Genomic DNA, 6,000 nt, shown 5'->3' with positions numbered 1-6,000 from the left:
TTGCTCCTCATAAGAGAGATCTGCCTCAAGCTCCAGATCTTTGTAGTTCAAGACATGAGTCACATAAGATACATAGCTCCGAAGAGCTGAAACATGAAATACGTTATGCACGGCTGACAATGCCAGTGGTAAGGCAAACTTGTAAGCCACCTAACCAATCCTCTCCATGATCTCAAATGGACCTACAAATCTAGGCCTTAGCTTGCCTTTCTTCCCAAATCTTTTAACCCCTTTCCATGGCGAGACTCTAAGGAAGACATAGTCTCCCACTTGGAACTCCACATTCCTGTGCTTGGGATCTGCATAACTTTTCTGTCTACTCTGAAAAGCAAGCATCCGAGCTCTAATCTTCTCAATGGCCTCACTGGTTCTCTGAACTACCTTAGAACCCAAGTATCTCCTTTCCCCTGTCTCATCCCAAAGAATGGGAGATCTGCACTTCCTACCACACAACATCTCAAAAGGTGCAACCCCAATGGTAGACTGATAACTGTTGTTGTAGGAAAGCTCTATCAAATGTAGATACTTACTCCAGGATCCACCAAAGTCCAGCACACATGCTCGCAGCATGTCCTCTAATATTTGGATCGTCCTCTCAGATTGTCCATCTGTATGAGGATGATAAGCAGTATTGAACTTCAACTATGTCCCCATGGTCTTCTGTAAACTCCCCCATAACATAGAAGTAAAAGTGGGGTCCCAATCTGACACGATCGACCTCGGTGCTCCATGGAGGCGCATGATCTCTCTCACATAGAGATTTGCATACTGGTTAACTGTATATGTAGTCCTCACTGGTAAAATGTGAGTTGACTTGGTATAGCGATCCACTATTACCCAAATAGAATCATGTTGACCAACAATCCTGGGTAACCCCACCACGAAATCCATTGTGATGTCCTCCCATTTCCACTCTAGGATGTCTAGAGGCTGCAATAACCCTGTCAGCCTCTGATGTTCAGTCTTGACCTGTTGACATGTCAAGCACTTAGCCACATATTCCACTACATCCCTTTTCATCCCAAGCCACCAACACAGCGATCTCACATCCTGATACTTCGTCGTGGTGCCTGGATGCAAAGAATAAGGAGTAGTACACTACAAGAAAAAATGCTTTTAATAACACCAAAAATGTGTTATCAAAACATACCATAACACTTTTTGATGTGTTAAAACCGACTATGTTATCGTAGGTCTGGGTACTTTACATAACACTTTATCATTGTTATACATATGTGTTATTATACTGTCAACGATAACACAATTTCTGTGTTATTTTAATAAATAGATAAGTGTTTAATTATGTTATTTATAGTCGATTATATAACACATTTCAATACTTATAAATTTGTGTTATACTACACTTTAGTATAACACTTTTTTTGTGTTATACTACACTTTAGTATAACACTTTTTTTGTGTTATACTATACTTTAGTATAACACTTTTTTTGTGTTATACTACACTTTAGTATAACACATTATTTGTGTTATACTACACTTTAGTATAACACATGTGTTATATTAGCTTAGAGAAACATAATCTTTTTTTACTTACACAAAACTAGAAAAACAAATATGAAAGTTGAAGCCAAATAAGGTAACATAAATAGATTTTATTAATTACTCATATGTAATTACAATATTTAGTCTACTAGTCTAGGCTTAAGAAATCATATTACAACATGGTGGGTTGAATTAAACACTGAGTGCAAAACAGAGACAATATCAGTCTTCTTTGTGAAATTCTTTCTTATGCCAAGCAATCCTTTGAGCTGCTGAAGGGCAATTGTAATGGCAGCTCCTCCCATGAACCCAACAATGGCAGCATGGGATAGAAACTCAATCAAGAACCCCAATCTGAAAAAGGATCCAGCCATTTTAGAGAAATATATAAAACATATAGAGTGCAGTTTTTTTTTTAATTGTCTTAAACCATAAGCATTGTTGTATAAAACTTATTCTTAACTTCATAAAGTTTCAAACTAAAATGAGCAACTCAACTATGAATCCAATCTCATAATCAAGTAAGAACTTAAAGAAATCATTTTTTCAACATATTAGATTAAGTTTGGACATATGCATCAAGAAATTGACCATATAGATATGAAGACATGATAAGATAACATGAAAATAAAACTAGCAAGGAACATCCAGTAACAAATTAATATTGAATCCTGCATAATAATACACTGAACACCCAATAAGACAGCAATATTAAGGTTCATGATATTGGTTATTGGACTAGAGAAATTATCAAATAAAAGATACTATGGGAACTACAATCAAAAAGGAAACAAACAAATGTCCTCAACAGGGTGAAGAAAAAACCAGGATGAACAAAAACATTCATGTGATCTTTAAAAAAGAAACAATCACAATAATAACACAACAGAAGCAAAGCACCGAATACTACCCAAATCCAGTCAAAATAACTCTACAATCACAAATATCACAAGATTGAAGAGAAAGCATCCTTCCTGCATATTTACCAAAATGGTATAAATGTAAGCAATGCACAACTAAATTAACAAAATAAGTACAAATTTCAGATGGCATAAAGTGAAGAATAAAATTAATATCAATAAACAAAGGACAGTTGAAAAAGAAAGAAAAAAAAAAGCATAACGATAGAGGTCATTACACAATTATACAAATAGATACAGAGAAGAATACAAAATCTTCTCATAAGAAACGTGCTGGTGGAAAGAGCCATATATAAGTTTATACCCAAAAGTATAAAAAAAAAATGCAATATGGATTAGCTTACCATTTCAATCTCTTTGCCAAGATGTTGACACCCATGGCCATTATAGCAGCACTATTAGGATTAAGAGATAATTTCCTGACCAAAGTGCAGATGATCTCAACAACCCTGGGCAAATGATAAGAGACAAGAGCATTAACATGGAAAGAAACAAACATAACACAGTACACAGGAAAAGAACAGTATTTACCACACTCGACTCTCCAATTGCCTACTCACAGCAGTTTCTTGAGCATGAAATGAGCTGCAAATGCCCATTAAAGCAAAACACATAGCCTAGCAGGTATTGCTGCAGAAGGCAGTAAGAATAGCCAATTAAAAATATATAGCTTCCCTAGAGTATTTTAGTGGCAAACTTAAATGTAGTCAAAGCTCAAAGGCCTCCAAACATAAGGAATATCACCACAAATAGAATATAGATTAATATGAGGAAAGCATCAAAGGATTTAAACAATAATTGGGTCACGGCTTGATTATCACAATTTCCAAGTCCGAGAGCTAAAACTAAGAAACAAGCAAAACAAGAGCCCAAAGCTAGAGGTCAGCCAAAGCCACATTCAAGATGCTAAGATATATTAGAGCTTTGTTTTGTTTGAAGAAAAACTAGCACTTTCAACTTACAAGCATCTTAAATCTAGGCTTCCTTGGCAATATTTTTATCATATAAAGTATATTTCAGCCACTAGTTAAACCTCTGTTTCGAAAACAAAAATATTGAGCATAACAATACATTTTGGATATTTTGATTAACAAACAATCACTTTTTCACAGAATAGTTGTAGCTGTGAAATTTGAAATTTTTTTGCATGAACTCAACACAGAAAACTTATACACAAAAAAGTCAAAGATCTAATGTAACCTTTACTCATACACAAAAATTAGTCACAAGAAAATCAAATACAGAACCAAAACAACCTCAGCACACTGAAAGTTTAAATCCAAAAATAGGATAAAAAAAACTGGAACTAAAATAATCTCAAACCCATAAAACATAATCACAAACAAGATCAAATGTCAAATCCAAAAATATACTCAGGAAACTATATAGTCAGATATTTGAAAACAACAAATATACCAAGATATTTATATTAAAAGGGCATGGCCTAACCAAGTCAAGTAATAATAATATCAAGGGGCTATTTTGAGAATGTAATACTTGCAGCCAAGGGGCTATTTACATGAAGTGTAAGGTATCTACTTCTCTCTGTTCAACATGTGAGATGGCTGAAGCAAGCAGGAAGAGATCATTATGCTAAATAAAATTTATTTTGTTTTGAAATACTGGATGCGAATAAGGACTTGTAATGGATAGGAGGAACACCTTATTTGATATATGATAGAGAAGTGCCCTAATAAGAAGCATACAACTTTCAGCAACACAGAAGCATAGAACTTAGACAATACACTACTTGCTTTACATACATTAACTTTCAAAAATCAAGAGAAAGCATAAAAGCAGATGAAGCCTATTTAAGCTAACCTACTACAAAGCACATGCTTGGGTCCAAACAAATGCAGAACAACATTAGAAAAACCTTATAAGCAGAGGAAACTAATCACATCTTAGTACCAGAAACAAAATAAGAAAGAAAAAATAGAAAATAATTTAAACAACATATCTAGACAAACTCTGGAAAATACAAATAGAAATTAAATTAAATCCATTATAGCCTTTGATTAGAACAAGCTATATAATTATCAACAAAAAAAAATATGAGATCTCTACCAACCAGTACAGTAAAGAGTCAATATTGGTATTAGAACATATACAGCACATTCCTTTTCTAACATGATCCCACTTGGTGTCATCCTCGGCCAAACCACCCTCACCCTCACCCTCACACAACTCTGCTGGAGCAGCTGCGAACGATTTATATGATTATGGTCCTTTCAAATTATATGTTAATCTTAATGGAAAAAAATCTTATTTCCAAATTAATTATAAGCAAAACTCGATCTAAATTTGTTGGTGTACCTTGTGAACAAGCTGGCCTATTCAGGGCAACAGACACTTCTTGCCTTATTGAGCGCTGCAACTCAAGTTGCATGTCCATGCAAGTTTCCATCATTCTTTGCAAGTTATTCATCCTCTGTTGTAGTCTAGCCATGTCAATCCTCATGTCATTGATGATTTCCCACTCCTATATAGGAAAAAAATATTAGCAACATAAACATCATATGTAAAAGAACCAAAATCCAAGAAGTGTCGAAGAGACATACACATACAATTCCAAATCGTTGATGCATGTCATGCTGTGTCCACGTATCACGGTGTGGCCTCTGGTCCCACATTGGGGGAGGAGCAGGAATTGGGTGTGAGGGTGGAGCAACAGAAGGTGGTCTAACAATATCATCCTCCTGAACCTCACTCTGATTTGGAATTGCTTGATCTAGATCTTGCTCGACACACGCAGGTGATGGTGATGAACCATCCTGCTCCCAGTCTACAGCGACATGGCTTTGCCTTTCCACATATGATTGTATCAACTGGTCAAGACTCTCGCGAAAGCCACTGTGAAGTAGATTAGATACTCTTCTCCTGAAAATGAAGAAAAAGAATCCACAAAAATAAATAAATAAATCACACATCTACAAAGATTAATGCAGAAGACCTAGCCAAATTTTTTCCATACCATTGCCACTGTCTTACCACATTATCTGGCACTTGTTCCTGCCATCCTTCTATAATATGAGCATTTGATTCCCGTGAGTCTATATCTTCAACAGCATTGCCTCCAAACTCACTCTGACCATCCAATATTCCATGGCTGTCATGTTCTTGATCTTCACTCGCTTCATAATTAAGTTCTGATTGTTCGCAAATATCATCTCTGACTTCATATAAGTTAATTTCTTGAGGTTCTCCATTTCGATTTGAAATATTATCCTCGTTAGATGTATCAGAAAGACTGCTGCTTGCTTGAGCACAAACAGAATTATCCAGTCTAGAGAACCCTTCCCTAATTGAAAGAAAAGGATCCAAAATGTTTTAGCAAAAACCATTCATATCTTATACTATATATTTATTCAAGAAAAAAGAATAAAAATAAAGTTATTGAGCTCTGAATTAGAAAATACCTCAGACTGGAGACTGTATGCCTTTGCCTCAATAAGCCTAATTCACTTTCAGCCACAGAAGAGGGCCTCTCATTCTCAACCATACTTCCATTATGCAAGAACCAACCTCTTAGTAATGACTGAGAAAATAAAAGTAAAGAATTAAATCATTAGCAA

At 35.2% G+C, this 6,000-nt stretch overlaps 1 long non-coding RNA gene and 1 pseudogene across 1 annotated transcript; both read right to left on the bottom strand.

Annotated features, from left to right (window-relative positions):
* Positions 1–1,600: 1,600 nt before the first annotated feature.
* On the bottom strand, positions 1,601–2,877 carry LOC133821450 (uncharacterized). Its single transcript, XR_009887587.1, has 2 exons — positions 2,770–2,877; positions 1,601–1,859 (listed from the first exon to the last, which is right to left on the bottom strand). It is a non-coding gene; the product is annotated as an uncharacterized LOC133821450 (long non-coding RNA).
* Positions 2,878–4,448: 1,571 nt separating this feature from the next.
* The window catches only part of LOC133825232 (uncharacterized), a 125,330-nt pseudogene continuing 123,778 nt past the window's right edge, over positions 4,449–6,000 (bottom strand).

The sequence above is a fragment of the Humulus lupulus genome, chromosome 3 (assembly GCF_963169125.1).
Source record: "Humulus lupulus chromosome 3, drHumLupu1.1, whole genome shotgun sequence".
Lineage (NCBI taxonomy): Eukaryota > Viridiplantae > Streptophyta > Magnoliopsida > Rosales > Cannabaceae > Humulus > Humulus lupulus.
Note: the sequence above shows the minus strand (reverse complement) of the source record. Positions and strands in the feature narration are given on the sequence as shown.